Source organism: Hordeum vulgare, chromosome 7H (assembly GCF_904849725.1).
Source record: "Hordeum vulgare subsp. vulgare chromosome 7H, MorexV3_pseudomolecules_assembly, whole genome shotgun sequence".
NCBI classification, from domain to species: domain Eukaryota; kingdom Viridiplantae; phylum Streptophyta; class Magnoliopsida; order Poales; family Poaceae; genus Hordeum; species Hordeum vulgare.
In genome coordinates this window covers 428,044,945-428,067,005 of record NC_058524.1, presented here as the reverse complement: position 1 = coordinate 428,067,005, position 22,061 = coordinate 428,044,945, and positions in this window count along the sequence as shown.

Below are 22,061 nucleotides of genomic sequence, written 5' to 3'. Positions count from 1 at the left end.
AACACACGAAGTGGTGAAGTCCCTCACACTCAAATCTTACCACAACAACAAAAGCTATGGAGGGTTATGAGAGGAATAAAAAGGAGCTCACAAAGAACTCCAAGATCTAGATCCAAGTGGTTTCCCTCACCTAGAGGAGAAAGTGATTGGTGTAAATGTAGATCAAGATCTCCTCTATATTTTACCTCAAGAACTAGTAAGAATAATTGGAGGGATTAAGAGTTAGCAAGCTAGAAGAAGGTCAACAATGGGGGAAGAACACGAGCTCGAAAGATAAAGTTCAATGGGGGAAGAAGTACCCCTTTTATAGGAGGAAAAAAATTCGAACCGTTACCCCATCAGCCCGCACACAAGTGGTACTACCACTCACCGGAGCGGTACTACCGCTCGGGCGTCTAGGTGAGCCGCACATGGCAATGGGGCTAGGCTACTAGGCGGTAGTGTCGCTGGAGCGGTACTACCGCTCGCTGATACGTCTCCAACGTATTGATAATTTATGAAGTTTTCATGCCATGTTTGCCTATGTTTACAATACTTTTATATGATTTATTTAGAACTAACACGGACTGACGATGTTTTCAGCAGAATTACCACTTTCATACAAATTCTTTATCATGTCCAAAAAATTTCAGAGTTTTTCGAGATACACAAGTACCTTGTTTTAAGAGATTGGTACAGACTGTTCTGTTTGGATAGATTGATGTCATAGTGTTGTTATCTAATTATCCTAGAGTTTTCATGGCTTATATTGGTAGATATAAAACATGGAACTAATGTTTGAAAATTATTATGCAACTTGTCTTGGCAGTACGTGAAGTGTTGATTTACTTTTATGTGTACTAACCTATCTCACGACTTCTTTTCAAGTTTTGTGTGGATGAAGTTTTTGAGACTTAGGAGAAACCGAGATATGAGATGATTGAACAAGATATAAAAGCTCAAGCTTGGGGGTGCCCAAGGCACGCCAAGTAAATATTACAAGAAGTCTCAAGCATCCAAGCTTGGGGATGCTACGCATCCCACCTTTCTTCGTCAACAACTATCGGTTAGCCTATGTTGATCCTAAGTTCTTATTTGTCCACATGATATGTGCTATTCTTGGAGTGCATTTTTTTTAGTTTGATGTTTTAATAAATATCTCAGATCCAAAAATCTTTATTATGAGAGATCCCTCACATAGCTACTTAATTGTTTGACTACTCATTGGTCTTCACTTATATCTTTTGAGAGTAGTTTGATGTTTACTCTTGTGCTTCACTTATATCTTAAGAGTAAATTGTGAATGAATGAAATATAATAAATATGAAATTATCAATGCTCTATATTCTTAGCAGTAATTTAATATTTCGTTCTAGAAAGTAAAATCTATTCAAGTTTGACAATCATAGTATTTGCCATACAAGCAATTCATGAATGACTAGTGTAAGAAAGAGAACTTTCACATACAAATATATTATCTTGGACATCTTTTATAATTGTGAATACCCATCAATTTTTTCCAACATTGATCAAATTATTGAAGTTGGACAAGGAAGACAACGTAATGGTTATGTTTGGGTATATTTGCATAGAAGTTATATCGTTATTGATCCTCCAACATGTGGTGCTTGTTTAGAACCTTTTGCTAGCCTAAACTTTGTACTAAGTAGAGATACTACCTATGTATACAAAGCCTTGAGCCAAGTTTCTTCTATGAGAGTCCATCATACATACATATATATGGTATTTCACTGCCATTCCAAGTAAATTTGCATGTGCCACCTCTAAACATTCAAATAAACATCCGTTTTGTGTGCGTGTACACCTCATGGAGCGATGGGACAGACATTATCTTCCTTGCTAAGCGAGTTATTCTCAAGATGGGTGTTTATACACTTGTCATTGCACGAGAAAGGTGAGGGAGTGTAACACCCCAAAAATTTAATCAGGATTTTATTTATTAAAATTTGGCCATGATCAATTAAAATTTTATTTTTGGGTTTTCTGTTGATTTTAGGTCCACTTCTTTTCTGTGGATTATAAAAATTTCTCCCCTAAATTGTAGTTTTTGAAAAGGCTGGTTTGATTTGAGCCCTTGCCTCAACATTCTTCCCTTCAATTGGCAAATTCAATAAAGGCTTTCTTATAAATAATTTCTAAAGTTTCATTATTCAAAAGTGACTTGCTAATTCTTTTAAGAGCCTGATTTGAACTGCAATCTTTTGGTAACTTCTTTTAAAAATTTCAAAAAAAATTATGGATGACCTATTATGCTCGTGGATCAATTTTATGCAAAAAACTAGCTTAGTGTTTTGGAAAATTTGAGCTTATTATCCTCTTCTCTATTCTGGTCTAGTTGGTGTTTTGCACTACAACCACTGGATCCACTCTTTCAAAAATTATGCAGAAATTAGGAGATGTCAAGGGATGCATGTGTACCACTTTTATGTAAAAATCCAATTGGGTCCTTCGAAGATTTTGAGCACCCCATCCCCTTTTTTGTTCTGGTCCAGTTTAAAGTTTTGAACAACAACCCCAATTTTTATTGCCCTATTGCCCATGAGAATTTTCCTACTCGTAGTAGTGCCTACCAAAATTGAAGTCCAGGAGATCAACCTCTTTTGGATTTATTAAGCCCATGTTTTAACCTCCCTAAGTTGTTGTCCAGAATTGTTTCTCTCAAATTAATGCACTAACAAGTTTCTGATTTTCAAAATCTAACCTTGCCATCATTATTAGCATCCAAAGTGACCTTGGACTGGGAATTTTGGTGGCCAGAAAGATCACCTAGGTGCCCCTGCCATTTTGCCAAACACTTAAGGTGCATGACCTGAGCTGGCATGGTTCTAGGTTTGCATTGGGGACTTGCCCCTCTGGCCAAACCAGCATGTCCCCTAGCCTTCGCTCTGCCATTAATTTATCCATGCTAGATGGTGTGTGCAACCAAACCCTCTAAGCCACCCTCGCATTTTGTCGAGCATATGTCGTGCGTGCCAAGAGGGTGCGTATTGCACGCACCCGTAGCCGTGTCGGCGCGCCCCACCTACCCCCACGCTATCTGGCCCTTCCCCACTCGCAGAGCCACCCATCACCATGCCAAGCCTCAACCGACCGCCCTAGCTCCCTACAGCGCTGCCGCAACATCTCCTTGGCGTCATGCCTTTGGCCGCAGGTCACTCCTACCATGACAACATCACCCAGGCCACCCATGCGTGCCAGCTCTCTCCTGGAGCAGTACCGGAGGTTCTTTGCTTGCTCCCAGCACCGCCAGCCATCGCTACGTAGCCCCTAGCAATAGTCCGCCATGCCTATCCACTGGATCTCGCGGAACCAACCTCGCCCGACTACAAGAGGACACCCCAAGCACTCTAGCCACCAGAGCCTCCCCTGCACATCCCAACATAGTTCCCACTGGCTCCAATTCGCCGAAGACACTTCTTCCCTCCGCCTCTCGTCGCCTCGGCCGCCACCACCGATTGGCTAAATTTGGAGCCCCAACGCCCCTCCCTCGCTAGGTCCCTGCCACTTGACTGCCTGAGCTCCAAGGAACCCATTCCCCTTCCCCATAACACCTGAAACCACCGTAGGTAGAAGCTCCATCTTGGCTGAAGCTTCCCTCCGCCATGGCTGATGGCATGCTCGCCCTCGAGCTCCGTCGCGCCCCTAAACCCCGCTATACAGATGCGTCTCGTCCTCCTGAGGAAGTGATTAGCCGGCGCGCGCCGTTTGGTGCCCTGTCCGCCGGGGATAGTCACTGGAGCCGTGCCCGTGTTGTGTCCACGCTCGCGGGAGGAGGAGGACGAACCCGACAGATGGGTCCCATCTATCGGTGACAGGGCCGATTCCCTCGGCCGCGCACCCGCGTAAGTGCGCTTCCCTCTCGGGAAGGCGTAGGAGTCCCAGAACATTTTCCTACTGCAGTAGGCGTATTCTTGCTGATACGTTTTATGTTTACTGCCTTTTTTTTACAAAAGTTTGACTCAGCCGTAACTTTTAAAATAAAATTTCAAATGAACTAATTCTTTTTCCCTCCTCTTTCAAATTGTATCTAGTTTATTTTAGTATTTATTTGAAAAAAATTCTAAGACAACTTTCTATGATGTTTTTAAATTGGGTGTTAATTAGAATATTTTCAAAATAGGCTATGGAGAGAGGAGCAAAAACTTTCAAAAGTTTTGGAGCGCAACCTACCTGTACACACTTGGAGGGCAAGCATTGTGAACTTGGATATACACTAGTTTTTGTGTGGTTTGCTTGCTTTAGAATACTTGATTGTTATGTTACAAAGGTGATGATATTTTATGTGAAGATAAAAATCATGCTTGTGAATGCATGATGAGATATTTCATATGTTGTGTGTTTAGATACATGAGACATTAGTCACACCTCTCTACCACATATGCCTACCAGATGGGATCCGAGGAAAGCCGGTGTCTTAGGGAGATACAACTTTGGAACTGACACCCTGTTGGACGAGGATAGTCAACAAGGTATGTTGGGGTATGAAAGGTGGTGACTCTGTCTGCTGTGATAAAACATTTTTATTGAGCTATTTATGGAGGGAACAATATAATCCTCCTGTGTCGAAGTAGATTGCGTCTTGTCAGTATGTCACCTTACCTGTTCGTGCTACCATGCGTCTTTCCAAATGGGAATGCGGTTGAGTAAGTCGTGAACCTATTATCAGGTACACACCAAGTAGAGAGGCCGGGATGAAGGTATCTAGGGCACTGGACTAAATCCAGTCATCTGGTTAGGGGCATGTGTGTTTTCCGGTCTGGGACCAAGTAGTGAAGATCTCTCCCTTGTAGCGCGCGGTATAAATGTGATCCCATGCTAGTCAAGGATGTGACCTCCCCGTCTCAAGGCTTTTACCTAGCAGTGTAGTCTGGGTGATGCTGGTCTTCGCGGGGTTAAAAATGGGTGTGTGCTGGTTCTCTTTGTTTACTTGTAAAATACCATATGCGGGATTAGTCCGAGTGACTATTGGAACCAGTGGGATGTGGGTAAAGAGTACACCCTCTGTAGAGTCAAAACTATTTGAGTAGCCGTGTCCACGGTCAAGGACGACTAGTTGACTAGTCAAGTGTCGGTCTGAATGTCAGTCTTCGGAGGAAGTCAACAAAAGCAAGAAATATAGTGGATGAACATGACTATCATGTTTTTGTGGACTAACCCCCTTGATTATGATTGTTGCATATCCCTGGGACGGTCCTACCTCCTAGATATTCAATTTTTATTATTTTCATATAAGCTCTTTATGTGGCGTCGCTGAGACGCCCGACTGTGGCATGTTTATTATTATTTATCAGCCGTTTATGTGGTGTCGCTCAGACGCCCGACTTTGGCATGTTTATTATTATTTATACGCCCTTTACGTGGTGTCGCTCAGACGCCCGACTGTGGCATGCTTGTTATTATTTTAGATAAGCTATGTATGTGGTGTCGCTCAGATGCCCGACGGAGGCATGTCTTGTATCGCACCTATTATTTTTTCTCTCATTGATTGCCCATTAATTTCTCAGCATGGTTAGATTACACGTTTACTAGTACTTGAGAATTGAATTATGATTGACAAATTATTGTTGTGTTATTGCAAGTGCATATCAACCACCTCCATTTTATGTCTGCTTTCATAATGTTTGCGAGTACATTCAAAGTACTCACTGGCTTGTCCGTGGCTATTGTCTTGGCCAGACTGCGTGCTTGGAGAATAGGATCCCAACGATAGCCCCGGAACCTAGGCACCGAAGTTACCAGCCGCATGAGATAGGAATTATCCAGGTTAGTTGTCCCTATGGGAAATGGAGTCCCATAGACACTGGAGATCCCAGTATCGCTTCCGTCGTCAACCAATAGAAACCTTTTGATGTACTTCATAGGCCATCTTGGTCTTACTTCAGAATTGTAAATTTTGCTTGGATATTTGTATCAAGGATTTGTATACCAGCTAACAGTATTCTTGGGGCTGGTATGCACAAGGTTCATTTGATGGGAAATTGAAATACCAGAAAATCCGGCCCTGACAGGGAGTTCCGGATTATGGTCTCCCCGGGCAGTCGGGTTATCCCTTATGGGCCGACCACATGGGCCGCGTCATTGAAGGTCGGGTTATCTTGCAACTTTGTAATCAAGATGGAAAGCTCCGAAGACTAGGCGTGCACTCCAAGATAGGAGGACCTGTTCGGCCGGTATATCCCCGATTAAGGTCAGTAACATGTAACCCTAGGGGCCCTGGTGTCTATATAAACCAGGGGCTCTTGTACGTAGAGTCAGGTTATGTTATCAAGGGTTTAACTCATACAATCTCGAGGTAGATCAACTCTATAATCATCATTACTCATCAATATAACCAAGCAGGACGTAGGGTTTTACCTCCTCAAGAGGGACCAAACCTGGGTAAACACCATCTCCCTCTCTATCCTGCAACCCGTTGATCCTAGGTCTACTGTTCGAGACCCCCAACCCGAGATTTGCCGGTTTTGATGCTGACATTGGTGCTTTGATTGAGAGTTCCGTCGTTGGATCATTGAAAGGATCGATGGCTCGCTTGATCATCAACAATTGAGTCTGCGACGAGGGCATCTTCGCCCCCAAACAGGTCCCCGTGCTCGGCGGCTTCACGCCGCGCGCGAACCTAATCGTCCGTCCTAGCCAGACCGGGGGTTTCGTACCCGGTCACCGAATAAGGTTTGGAGACTTCGAATTCTCCACCGACTCGTGAGGCAATCTATCCCCCTCCAACGTCACGGTCTCGACGAGTGAAACTCAAAATCTTGAAGCCTTGACTCCGGTCCCTTGTCCGGCCACGGTCTCGGTCCCATCCTCGTCGGAAAGGTGGGCTTGAGGTTGGAACCAACCATAATGTCCGGACAACACGAAACGACCATTGCTAAATTGGCTTCCCCTGCGGAAGTCGCGGAGGTCAACTCCAAAAATATCGAAAGGACTGATCGGGACAACCTCTCGATGTTAAATGAGACGCTCTACCAGATCCAGTCGCTTCAAATCTCACTTACCCAAAGTCTGACATGTTCAAAGGTCGGCTCCGAGGTCGATTACGAGAACTTTTACGAACCACCCACCACCCACTTGATCTCCACCATTGAAGATCTAACCGACACATTGGACTATGCCTCTGAAGAGCTCGAGGACAAGGACAATGAGGCCTACTATCCCACCCCATAAACACTGGGCGGTGGACAGCAACATCTACCTATGATGTTTACATGGTAGACATGCCTCGCGATACAGGTGACGTCATGCCCAAGCAAAACGGTGATAAGCCCAAAGAGGAGACCTCAAAACGCCGGAAGCCACATAAGCGCGCCAAGGAAAGTAAGGGAAGGGGTTCCACACAAGACTCAGGGGAGAACGGGACCCCAGAAGGGCACACCAATCCCGAAGCTCCTCGAGCAGCAACCAGAGGAACCGGCCAATGCCGATCACAACAACCTTAACAACTCGGACAACAACGACGATTACCTCCCTCCCGTCGATGACTTAGACGGCCTTGAAGCCGACGAATTCATAATCCCCGAAGACCCTGAAGGCCAGGAGCAGTTCCGACAGCGGCTTATAGCTACCGCTCAGAGTTTCAAAGCAAAACAACGACAACTCCAGGATGAACATGACACCATTAACAACAGGTGGACCAAAATCCTGACGGACAAAGAGGGGCACGACACGGAGTGGCCAGACCACAAGGAAACCTACCTACGCCGACGACTACTCCCCCAGTTTGATGACGAGGCCCCAGAACATGTGTCCCCCCAACGTAGAGACTATGACCAACCTGATCGTCTGCCCCGAGGGCGCGACAGGAGGACGGATAGAACGGGTATAGACGCGAACCTCCCCGCAGAAAAGGCAAAGAACATGTGCACCATGGAGATAGGCCTGACCCACAAGATGTCACATCAGGCTGCAACAGGTCCATCTACGGATCCAGGAGGTTCTCTCCCACTCGATGGGATGAAGAACCACCTCAGATTACTTACAAAAGCAAAGGCCGAGAAACCTACCGGACACAACCCGGAGCAGATCTCCGGCACAACATAGCCCGGATAAGAGGCACCATTCACCCATTGTGTTTCACAGATGAGGTCATGTAGCACCAGTTCCTGGAAGGATTTCAACCCGTAAACATTGAAAAATATGACGGAACAACAGACCCCGCCGTGTGGATAGAAGATTTCCTTCTCCACATCTATATGTATAGAGGATACGCTCTCCACGCCATAAAATACTTGCCGCTAAAACTCAAAGGACTGGGACGGCATTGGCTAAATAGCCTACTTGAAGACTCCATTGGAAGCTGGGAAGACCTCGAGGAGGCTTTCCTATCTAACTTTTAGGGAACATATGTTCGGCCACCGTATTCTTTTGACCTAAGCAACGCCATTCAAAAGGCGGGAGAATCGGCGAGGAAATTATGGAACCGGTTCCTCACCAAGAAGAACCAAATCGAAGGCTATCTGGATGCCGAAGCAATAGCTTCTTTTAGGCACAACATCCGGGACGAATGGCTTGCCAGACAGCTCGGCCAGTACGGGCCGAGAACAATGCCCGCCCTTACTTCCCTCATGACCCGCTTTTGTGCGGGTGAAGATAATTGGCTAGATCGGTGCAACCATAATGTGGACGACCCTAGAACCTCTGAAGTTCAAGACAGAAACGGAAAGCCAAGAAAAAACAAGAATAAATGCTGCCACCGTAATGGCGATGCAGATGACACAACGGGAAATGCTGGATTCCGCAGTACAAAACCTGGACAGCGGAAGAAACCCTTCAAAGGGAGCATGGATGGACCAACTCCATGGGATAAAATCATGTGATGGCCATGCCAGATTCATGGTACCCAAGACAAGCCCACCACCCACACCAACCGTAATTGTTGGGTGTTCAAACATGTTGGCAAGCTAGCCACCGATGAACAAAATAGGGGCCCATGAAGTGAAGACGACGAGGAGCCCCGTGGCCTGAACAATGGGGGCCAAAACCAGTTCCCACCTGAGGTCAAAACTGTGAACATGATATATGTCACCCATATACCCAAAAAGGAGAGGAAACGGGACCTTCGGGAGGTATACGCCGTAGAGCCCGTAGCACCAAAATACAATCCATGTTCGGCCTGTCCAATCACTTTCGACCACAGGGATCATCCGACCAGTATATGGCATGGAGGGTCGGCCGCCCTGGTCCTCAATCCCATCGTCGAAGGATTCCACCTCACTCGAGTACTTATGGACGGAGGAAGTAGCCTTAATCTGATTTATTCATATACGGCGAAAAAGGTGGGCATAGACCCATCACGAATCAAACCAAGCCGCACTACCTTTAAAGGAGTGATTCCAGGCGTCAAAGCCCGCTGCTCGGGTACGATAACACTGGAGGTTGTGTTCGGCTCACCCAACAACTTCCAGAGCAAGGACTTTATCTTCGACATCATCCCCTTTCGCAACGGATACCATGACCTTCTCGATCGCACAGCTTTCGCTCGCTTCAACGTTGTACCCCACTACGCCTACATGAAGCTCAAAATGCCAGGACCCAAGGGAGTCATCACTTTCAACGGCAATACAAAGCGTTCTCCAGAAAAAGGAGCACACGGCCGCACTGGCAGCTAAGTGCCAACATGACAGTAAAACTTAAAGCCACGGGCCAGAAATAAAGGTGCGGAAGGAAGGCAAGCGAGCCCGAGCTCAATCAGACCAGCCGGAGACCTCTTCGGCTCAGAGTACATAGGGATACGCCTCCCACGTCATGTCTCAAACACCTTCAAGGGATGTCCCTCGTAAACACAATTTCATCCTTAAAATTCCATGAGCAGCCCTGGGAGCCACCCGCTAGGGGTTATGTGATCGGGTCAACCGAGCCATGGTCCAACACACCTCTACGGACCAAAGAAAGGGTATCATGAAGAACCCCAAGTGTCAAGCTACTCCATTTCATCAGCAACTTCTCAAGACTCTCTACTCAAGGTCCGCATGCTGACAACAAACTCCGTGTAAGGGACAATACCTCCACCCCTAGCAAGGATAATAGATATAGTACAACCGAAAAAAGGGCAGACGTCCAGTCGCCCATGGAAGATTGTTGTAAAAATTTGGTTTAAAAACTTGTATCGACAGTTACCTGTAATAGCTGCCTTGGTGCCACGAGTTATAAAAATTTATCACACACATTATTCGAAGTATTTTTGTATACACGTATTTCATATTTATCAGCGCTGACAGGTCAAAGTTACTTTTTACATACGCTAAAGTGCTATCGATCATTGACCCGGGGGCTTGGATGGTAACACCACCCCGATTACTATGCCATCGCTGCTTTTTAAGTGTCGAGCCTCTCGGGTTTTGCGCTATATGCATCGGTTCCGAATTATGTCTTGGGTCTACAGTTGGGTTGCCCTGCTCCTGTGCTTACCTCCTTATGTTCCGCTAGTTCGGCTAAGGGGTAAAGGGAGAACCACTGCGATTGTATTGCTAGCTAGCCTGGCTAAAACTACCTTAGTGGAGAAAGCCGAAAACTGACCGTCATAATAAGCGAGAACTGGTCTGCAATCCGAGATCAGAAACAAAAGCCGCTCGAGGCTATTCCGTGTTATACGGTGGGTTAACGCCTTTGTGGACCCTATGGTAGCTATTTCAAAATTCGTCTTACCCGACTATCACCAAAAAACATGGCGGCTTCCGATCAACCCCTAAATTTAAAATCCTAAGGCTAAGTGAAAGCGATAAAACCGCATGTCTCATTGCCTCGTTTCCGTCACACACTGCCACCTACGGGCACCGACTCATCAGCTAAGAGTAATAGTTCAAACGATGAAACACCCCGAGTAGTCTTTACCCGTGGGTTGAAGCCGACGACTCGTAACTTTCAGATTAAATGTGCCAAATGATAGGAGCCAAAATAATGCACAAAATTCAAATACTATAAATATAAATTGTTTGGAGGCACATGGAAGTACAATTACTTGAGGAGTACATCTTCCGAGCACTGGGCATCTATAGCACGAGCACCCTCCGTCGCGGAGGGAAAATACGGCTCGGGGCATCTATGCTCCTTCCGGGCAGGCGGAGGTGCGATGTCCATCATCACATGCTTCATCCCCGAATAATGTACCAGGGTCCTCCTAAAGGCCATCCGAGCTCCTTCTATGTAGACAAAACGCTTCAAGACCTCAATCCGGGGTACGACATCAACCAACTTCTGCACTAAGCCGAATTAGCTGCTCGACAAGGCTCGGGAGCCCATGGCTGGATACAGAGATCCTTCATGGCCGGTTCCGCCATCCTATGCAGCTTCATGAGCTCTTTTATTTGATAACTCGGACTGGGGTTGGGCTCGGGAGTCTGAAACCGAGCCTAGAAAAGCCACTGCTCAACATTCCCATCATGGGCCGAGTAGTGCTTGGTTGCTTCCGCCACACTCCTAGGGAGGTCCATGAAGGCGCCTGAGGAATGCCACATCCGTGTAAGAGTGGCATACCTGTTTCCCCCAAAGGCACACTGCAATAAGTATGGCTTATGATTTGCCATCTGCTTGGCCTGGCGCACCTCTTCTTCAAAGAACCTCCATTCCACCCACTCTGATTTGAGCTCGGCGGACAGCTTGGAGAGCTCTTTCATTTTCTTCCGGGACTTTTGCTGGCTTTTGTTGGGGAACGTTGCATGGGAAACAAAAAATTTCCTACGCACACGCAAGACCTATCCGTGGTGATGATCATCTACGAGAGGGGAGATCCGATCCACATACCCTTGTAGATCGCTAAGCAGGAAGCGTTAAGAAACGCGGTTGATGTAGTCAGATGTCTTCGCGATCCAAGTCACAAGCTGTCCCTTGAACTCCATCCCTCTAGGGCATATTTCCAATAGTCTCCCACTTGCACTAGATTCAATAATCTAGCTTCACATCACTATGTGATTTACAATGTAACGAATCTAACACCCATACAGTTCTGGTTATGATCATGTTTTGCTCATGGAAGAGGCTTAGATAGTGGGTGTGCAACATTCAGATCTGTGTGCACTTTGCAAATATTTATGTCCTCCTCCTTGATGTAATCGCGGATGTCATTGAAGCACCGCTTTATGTGTCTGGTCCTCTTGTGAAACCTTGGTTCCTTGGCTAGAGCAATGGCACCAGTGTTGTCATAGAACAGATTTATTGGATCCAGCGCACTTGGCACAACTCCAAGATCTGTCATGAACTGCTTCATCCACACACCCTCTTTAGCCGCCTCCAAGGCAGCTATGTACTCCACTTCGCATGTAGAATCAGCTACGTCGCTCTGCTTGGAATTGCACCATCTTATTGCACCCCCATTGAGAATAAATATGTATCCGGTTTGTGACTTAGAGTCATTCGGATCAATGTCGAAGCTTGCATTGATGTAACCCTTTATGACGAGATCTTCATCACCTCCATAAACGAGAAACATTTTGTTAGTCCTTTTTAGGTACTTTAGAATATTCTTGACCTCTGTCTAGTGCTCCATTCCTGGATTACTTTGAAACCTTCCCGCCATACTTATGGCAAGGCTAACATCAGGTCTTTTGCTCATCATTGCATACATGATAGACCCTATGGCTGAAGCATAGGGGATGACACTCATCTTTTCTCTATCTTCTGCAGTCACTCGGCAATGAGTCTTACTCAACTTTATACCTTGTAACACAGGCAAGAACCTTTCTTGGATTGTTCCATTTTGAACTTCTTCAAAATCTTATCAAGGTATGCGCTTCGTGAAATTCCTATCACGCGCCTTGATCTATCTCTATAGATCTTGATGCCTAATATATAAGCAGCTTCTCCCAGGTCCTTCATTGAAAAACTCTTATTCAAGTAATCCTTTACGCTTCCCAAAAGTTCTATATTGTTTTCCAATCAGCAATTTGTCATCCACATATAATATTAGAAATACTATAGAGCTCCCACTCAATTTCTTGTAAATACAAGCTTCTCCATAAACTTGTATAAACCCAAACGCCTTAATTACCTCATCAAAGCACTAATTCCAACTCCGAGATGCTTTCACCAGTCCATAAATGGATCGTTGGAGTTTGCAAACTTTGTCAGCATTCTCTGGATCGATAAAAACCTTCCGGTTGCATCATATACAACTCTACCTTAAGAAATCCGTTAAGGAACTCTGTTTTGACATCCATGTGCCAAATTTCATAATCAAAAAATGCAGATATTGCTAACATGATTCTGACGGACTTAAGCATCGCTACCGGTGAGAATGTCATCGTAGTCAACTCCTTCAACTTGTGAAAAACCCTTTGCCACAAGTCGAGCTTTATAGACGGTCACATTACCGTCCACGTTTGTCTCTTTTGAAATATACATTTGTTCTGAATGTCCTTTCGCCCTTCAGGTAATACTTACAAAGTCCAAACTTTGTTTTCATACATAGATCCTATCCCGGATTTCATGGCCTCTAACCATTTGTTGGAATCTGGGCCCACCATTGCTTCGCCATAGCTCGTATGTTCATTGTTGTCCAACAACATGATTGATAAGACAGGTTTCCCGTACCATTCAGGAGGAGTACGTGCCCTTGTCGACCTACGAGGTCCGTTAGCAACTTGATCTGAAGTTTCATGATCATCATCATTAGCTTCCTCTTGAACTGGTGTATCTGTGACAAAAACATCTTTCTGTCCTACGCTACCATCTTCTTGAAGCAAAGGTTCTACAAACTCATCAAATTCTATCTTCCTCCCACTCAATTCTTTCGAGAGAAACTCTTTCTCAAGTAATGCTCCATTTTTCGCGACAAATACTTTGCCTTCGGATCTGAGATAGAAGGTGTATCCAATTGTCTCTTTTGGGTATCCTATGAAGACACACTTTTCCGCTTTTGGTTCCAGCTTTTCTGGCTGAAGCTTTGTGGCATAAGCATCACATCCCCGAACTTTAAGAAACAACAACTTTGGATCATTGCCATACCACAGTTCATATGGTGTCGTGTCAATGGATTTTGATGGTGCCCTATTTAAAGTGAATGCAGCTGTCTCCAATGCATGGCCCCAAAATGATAACGGCAAATCGATAAGAGACATCATAGAATGCACCATATCTAATAAAGTAAGATTACGACGTTCGAACACACCATTACGCTGTGGTGTTCCAGGCAGTGTCAATTGTGAAACAATTCCACATTGTTTTAAGTGAGCACAAAACTCGTAACTCACATACTATTGTTATGTTGATTTTCAACTTCACTCTGAAATTTCTTGAACTTTTCAAACATTTCAGACTTGTGCTTCTTCAAGGAAATATAACCATATCTACTCAAATCATCAGAGAAGGTGAGAAAATAACGATATCCAGTGCGTGCCTCTATGCTCAGTGGTCCGCACACATCAGTATGTATGATTTCCAACAAGTCACTTGCAAGCTCCATTCTGGAGAATGGAGTCTTAGTCATCTTGCCCATGAGGCATGCATGGTTGAGATGTCTCAAGTGATTCATAATCAAGTGACTCCAAAATTCCATCTACATGGAGTTTCTTCATGCACTTTATACCAACATGACCTAAGCGGCAGTGCCAAAAGAAAGTGGCGCTATCATTATTAACTCTACATCTTTTGGCCTCAATGTTATGGATATGAGTGTCATCACTATCTAGATTCAACATGAACAAACCCCTCACATTGGGTGCATGACCATAAAAGATATTACTCATATAAATAAAACAACCATTATTCTCTGACTTAAATGAGTAACCTTCTCGCAATAAACAAGATCCATATATAATGTTCATGCTCAACGCAAGCACTAAATAAAAATTATTTAAGTTCATCACTAATCCCGATGGTAATTGAAGTGAGAGTGTGCCGACGGCGATCACATCAACCTTGGAACCATTTCCCACGCGCATTATCACTTTGTCCTTCGCCAACCTTCGTTTATTCCCCAGTTCCCATTTTGAGTTGCAAATGTGAGCAACAGAACCGTATCAAATACCCATACACTACTAAGAGAGCTGGTGAGGTACACATCAATAACATGTATATCAAATATACCTTGTTTGACGTTGGCTGCCTTCTTATCAGCCAGATACTTGGGGCAGTTCCGCTTCCAGTGAGCTGCCCCCTTGCAATGATAACAGTCAGTCTCCGGCTTGTATCCAGACTTGGGTTTCTTTGTCGGAGGGGCAACAACTTTGCCACTCTTCTTGGAGTTACCCTTCTTGCCTTTGCCGTTTTCTTGAAATTGGTGGTCTTATTGACCATCAACACTTCATGTTCTTTCTGGATTTCTAACTCAGCGACTTTCAACATCGCAAACAGCTCGGCGAGTGACTTATTCATCCCTTGCAAGTTATAGTTCAACACAAAGCCTTTGTAGCTAGGTGACAGTGATTGAAGAACTCTGTCAGTGATAGCCTCTCACAGGAGAGCAATTCCCAGTTCAGCCAGACAGTTAGAGTACCCAAACATTGTGAGTACATGTTCACTGAGAGACCCGTTCTCCTCCATTTTGCAAGCATAACACTTATTAGAGGTATCATACCTCTCGATCTGGGCATTCTTCTCAAAGTTAAACTTCAACTCCTGGAACATCTCATATGGTCCATGACGTCAAAACATCTTTGAAGTCTTGGTTCTAAGCCATACAAAATTGCACATTGAACTAATGAGTAGTCATCCTTGCGCGTCTGCGAGACGTTCATAACTTCTGGCAATGCCGGTTGGGGTGGTTCATCACCTAGCGGTGCATCAAGGACATATTGCTTTTGGGAAGCCGTGAAGATAAGCCTCAAATTAAGAGACCAGTCAATAAAGTTGCTTCCATCATCTTTCAGCTTAGCTTTCTCTAGGAACACATTAAAATTCAGGGTTGCTATTGCGCGAGCCATTGATCTACATCATAAATTTTTGCAAAGATTTCTTAGACTATGTTCAAGATAATTGAGTTTAGTTAATCATATTACTAGTAAACTCCCACTCAAATTTACATCCCTCTAGTCATTCGAATGTCACATGATCCAAATTCATTAACACAAGTCCGATCATCATGTGAGTTGAGTCAGCTTCAATGGTGAACATCTCCATGTTGATCATATCCACTATATGACTCATGTTCGACCTTTTGGTCTCTTGTGTTCTGAGGCTATGTCAGTACATGCTAGGCTCATCAAGTTTAACCCGAGTGTTCCGCGTTTGCAATTTTTTTGCACCCATTGTATGTGAACGTAGAGTCTATCACACCTGATCATCACGTGTTGTCTCGAAATGACGAACTGTCGCAACGGCGCACACTCAGGGAGAACACAATTTTATCTTGAAATTTTAGTGAGGGATCACCTTATAATGCTACCGTCGTCCTAAGAAAAATAAGGTGCATAAAAGGATTAACATCACATGCAAATCATAAGTGACATGATATGGCGATGAACTTGTGCTTCTTGATCTCCATCACAAAAGCACCGACATGATCTCCATCTTCACCGGTGCCACACCATGATCTCCATCATTGTGCTGCCATCAAGGTTGTCACACTAACTATGTTTTTACTACTAAAGCTACTCACTAGCGATAAAGCAAAGCATCTCCAAGTGCAAAATAATTAAAGACAACCCTATGGCTCCTGCCGGTTGCCTTAGTATCGACGTGCAAGTCGATAGTTAACTATTACAACATGATCATCTCATACATCAAATATATCATATCATGTCTTTGTCCATATCACGTCACATTGTATCCTGCAAAAACAAGTTAGACGTCCTTTAATTTGTTGTTGCAAATTTTACGTGGCTGCTATGGGTATCTAGTATGATCGTATCTTACTTACACAAAGCCACAACGGTGATATGCAAGTTGCTATTTAACCTTCTCCAAGGACCGCCTCGGTCAAATCCGATTCAACTAAAGTTGGAGAAACAGACACCCGCCAGTCATCTTTATGCAAGAAGTTGCATGTTAGTTGATGAAACCAGTCTCTCATAAGCGTATGAGTAATGTTTGTCTGGGACGCTTCATCCAACAATACCGCCGAATCAAGAAAATACTAAGGAGGGAAGCAAATTGAACATCAACAAACAGAAACTCTTTTTTGTTCTACTCGAGATATTATCTACTCATAGACCTAGCTCATGATGCCACTATTGGGGAAGGTTGCATGGGAAACAAAAAAAATCCTACGCACACGCAATACCTATCCATGGTGATGATCATCTACGAGAGGGGAGATTAGATCCACATACCCTTGTAGATCGCTAAGCAGGAAGCGTTAAGAAACACGGTTGATGTAGTCAAATGTCTTCGTGATCCAAATCGCAAGTCGTCCCACGAACTCCATCCCGATCTAGCGCTGAACGGACGGCACCTTCACATTCAGCACACGTACAACTTGATGACGATCTCTGCCTTCCAAATCCAGCAAGAGGGCGGAGAGGTAGATGTGTTCTTCGGTAGCACAACGGCGTGGTGGTGGTGGTGGTGAACTAATCCAGCAGGGCTTCGCCAAGATCAATATGCCGGACTAATCTAGACGAGGGACACTATCTATGGAGGAGAGAGCATCACGTGGCTTTTCTAGTGTTGTTTGCCCTCAAAACCTCCACTATATATAGGGGGAATAGGAAGGAGGGCTGCGTTGCCTCCCACACCAAGGAGGAGGGCTCGACCGAGCCAAGGGAGGAGAGTCCTCCTCCAATTCGGTTTGGTGGAGGACTCCCTTCCTACTTGGCCACCTCCTTCCTCTTTTTGTCCTTTTTCCCTTTCCTTTTGCACTTGGCCGAAATTGGACCTATTGGTCTGGCCGCACCAGCCCACTAAGGGCTGGTTCACTACCTTTAGGCCTATTAGGTTCTCTCCCGGGTGGGTGGCCCCTCCAGGTAGGAACCCACTCGTCACTCCCGATACCTTACCGGTAATGCCCAAAAACTTTCCGGAAGCCAAATGCGACTTTCCTATATATCAATCTTTACTTTTGGACCATTCAGGAGCTCCTCATCATGTCTAGGATCTGATCTCAGACTCCTAACAACTTTCGATCACCAACATACATAACTCAATAATACAGAAACGTCACCAAACTTTAAGTGTGCAGACCGTGCGGGTTTGAGAACTATGTAGACATGACCTGAGATACTCTCCGGTCAATAACCAATAGCGGGACCTCGATGCCCCTATAGGCTCCTACATTGCTACTGCAAGAAAAGACCTTCCAACAACGCCAGAAACAAGCGTGTTGACGCGAGACTATTCTTGTCTTGATACTCCTCAGCAACGACACGAGGAATCCTTCTGCTACGGCTACGCCTTTAGGGACTTCCTTGGCAAATATGCAAAGGATTCCCCCATGGCCTTGGAGCCTTGCGTTGGTGTTCCCTCGAAGCGGAAAGGGTGATGTAGCACAGCGGCGGTAAGTATTTCCCTCAGTTTTGTGAACCAAGGTATCGATCCAGTGAAGGATTGTCACAAGTACCTACACAAACACAAAGAACTTGCACCCAACGCTATGAAGGGGTTGTCAATCCCTTATAGATTGTTTGCCAAGTGAGAACTGAAAGCAAAAGAAACAAAGCAAAGTAAAAGACAAAGTGGAAACGATAGTTGTGAATAGACCCGGGGGGCGTAGTGTTCACTAGTGGCTTCTCTCATGAAAGCAAGTAGACGGTGGGTGAACGAATTACTGTCGAGCAATTGATAGAACCGCGCAAAGTCATGACGTTATCTAAGGCAATGATTATATCTATAGGCATCACATCCAAAACAAGTAGACGGATACTTTCTGCATCTACTACTATTACTCCACACGTCGACCGCTATCCAACATGCATCTAGTGTATTAAGTCCAAAAGAACAGAGTAACGCCTTAAGCAAGATGACATGATGTAGATGGACAATCTCATATCTACGATAAAAGCCCATCTTGTTACCCTTGATGGCAACAACATGATGCGTGCCTTGCTGCCCCTACTGTCACTGGGAAAGGTCACCACACGGTATGAACCCAAAACCAAGCACTTCTCCCATTGCAAGAATCATAGATCTAGTTGGCCAAACAAAACCCAAGACTCGGAGAGACTTACAAGGATATCAAATCATGCATATAAGAAATCAACAAAGACTCAAATATATATCATAGATAATCTGATCACAAATCCACAATTCATCGGATCCTGACAAACACACCGCCAAAGAGGATTACATCGGATAGATCTCCATGAAGATCATGGAGAACTTTGTATTGAAGATCCAAGACAGAGAGAAGAAGCCATATAGCTACTAACTACGGACCCGTAGGTCTGAAGTGAACTACTCACGAGTCATTGGAGAGGCGATGATGTTGATGTAGAAGCCCTCCAACTCCAAAGTCCCCTCCGGCAGGGCACCGGGAAGGGTCTCCAGATGAGATCTCGTGGAAACGGAAGCTTGCGGCGGCGAAAAAGTGTTTACGTGGATGCCTTGATTTTTTTAATGGATTTTAGGTAATATATAGGCGAAAGAGCTAGGGCAGGGGGGCTCCACGGAGGCCACAAGCCTGGTAGCCGCCGCCCCCTGCTGGCGGCTACAGGGCTTGTGGGCCCCCTGTGGCTCTCCTGCCTTGGCCCTCAAGTCCTGTGATCTTCTTCCGTTCTGGAAAAATTTATTTCGGGGATTTTATTCCGTTTGGACTCTGTTCGAAAATCAGATCTGAAAAGAGTCAAAAACACAGAAAAAACAGGAACTGGCACTTGGCACTGAATTAATAAGTTAGTCCCAAAAAAATATAAAAGGTACATAAAACATCCAAAGTTGACAAGATAACAGCATGAAACCATCAAAAATTATAGATACGTTTGAGACGTATCAAGCATCCCCAAGCTTAACTCCTGCTCGTCCTCGAGTAGGGAAGTGATAAGGAATGAATTTTTGATGCTTTCATGCTACCTAGCATAGATGTCCTTTGTAACTTCTCTTATGTGACGTGAATGTTCAGATCCATTAGATTCAAAACTATAGTTTGCTATTGATGTGGAGACAATAATAATTCAAGCAAACTAGCAAGGTAATCATGAACTTTCAAAATAACAAGGCCAAAAGAAAGTTATCCCTACAAAATCATATAGTCTGGCTATGCTCTATCATCCTTGCACAACGAATTTAAATCATGCACAACCCCGGTATTGGCCAAGTAATTGTTTTCACACCTTTACTTTCTCAAACCTTTTCAACTCTCACGTAATACGTGAGCGTGAGCCATGGTTTTAGCACTATAAGTGGTGTGGAGTGTGGTAGAGGTTGCAAGACAAACAAGGATAAGATGGTCACATTAACTAGGCATATCAATGAGCTCTGGAGATGCTCATCAATAGATATCAATGTGAGTGAGTAGGGATTGCCATACAAATGATGCACTAGAGCTAAGAGTATGTGAAAGCTCTTAAAGAAAACTAGTGGGTGTGCATCCAACTTGCTTGCTCACGAAGACCTAAGGCAAATTTGAGGAAGCCTATCATTAGAATATACAAGCCAAGTTATATAATGAAAATTTCCCACTAGCCATACGATGGTGACAAAACGAGAGACTCTCAATCATGAAGATCATGGTGCTTCATAAGCACAAGTGTGGAAGGATAGTAGCATTGTCCCTTCTCTCTTTTTCTCTCATTTTTTTGTGGGTTCTTTGGCCTCTTTTTTTTGGTGGGCATCTTTGGCCTCTTTTTGTAAATGGGCGTCGCTAGCCTCTTTTATTTCCTCACATGGGATAATGCTCCATCAATGATGATCATCACACTTACAACCCAAAACTTAGAACAATGATGACGCTATATGGAATGCCTTCGGTAGTGTATTGTGACAATGATCTAGCATGGCATAGACATTAATGGGAACATCATGCTAGCTATCTTACGATCATGCAATGGCAATGTAGAAGTGGTGGCACATGTCATGGTGGTAGTTGGATGGCAATATATCTTGGAATGACTTTGAAAAATCCATAGTAGGTAGGTATGGTGGCTGTTTTGAGGGAGGCTAATGGTGGGTTTTGTGCACCGGCAAAAGTTGCACGGCACTAAGAAGATAGTGATGGTGGAAGGTGAAAGTGCATCTAAACCATAGACTCAACATTAGTCATGAATAACTCATATACTTGTTGCAAAAGTTTTAGTAGTAATCGAAACAAAGCATTCAGCGCATACTCCTAGCGGGAGGGTTGGTAGGTATAAACCATCGCGCGATCCCGACCGCCACACAAAGGATGACAATCAAAAGACTAGTCATACTCAGACTTCATGACATAGCGGTTCACCATACGTGCATGCTGCAGGAATCACTAACTTCAACACAATTATTTCTAGATCCACAACACCTTACTAGCATGACTTCAATATTACCACAACCACTACTCAAAACTAATTGAGGTGAATCAAACTTCTCTAACTGTTCAATGCACATGAAGGTGGAAGTTTTCATATCCCTTTGGATAACTACCCCTTTTGAGACTACTTTCATAGCATAGATCAACTACCAAGCCAAGCACCACCGTGCTCTAAAAGATATAAGTGAAGCACATAGAGCAAAATCAACTAGCTCAAAAGATATAAGTGAAGCATATGTGAGCTGAATTGTCTACCAAAGGATATAAGTGAAGCTCGACAAAATCATGGTGAGTGCGTGTCTCTCTCCCTAGGTGTGCAACAAGGATGATGGTGACAAAAACAAAGACTCCTACGATACAAGATGCTCCAAGCAAAACACATAACATGTGGTGAATAAAAATATAGCCCCAAGTAACGTTACCGATGGATTGAAGACGAAAGGGGGGATGACTTCCCGGGGCATCCCCAAGCTTAGGATTTTACGGTATCCTTGAATCATCTTGGGGTGCCTTGGGCATCCCCAAGCTTGAGCTCTTGCCACTCTTTATCTCTTTGTCCATAAGAACTTCACCCAAAACTTGAAAACTTCACAACACGAAACTTAAACAGAAACTCGTGATATAATTAGTATAAGAAAGCAAACCACCACTTCCTTAGGTACTGGAGCAAACTTAAATTGAACTTATGTGTATGTTGGGTTACTGTATTTTCAATCTTCCATGGCTAATACACCCCGATACTATCCATAGTTTC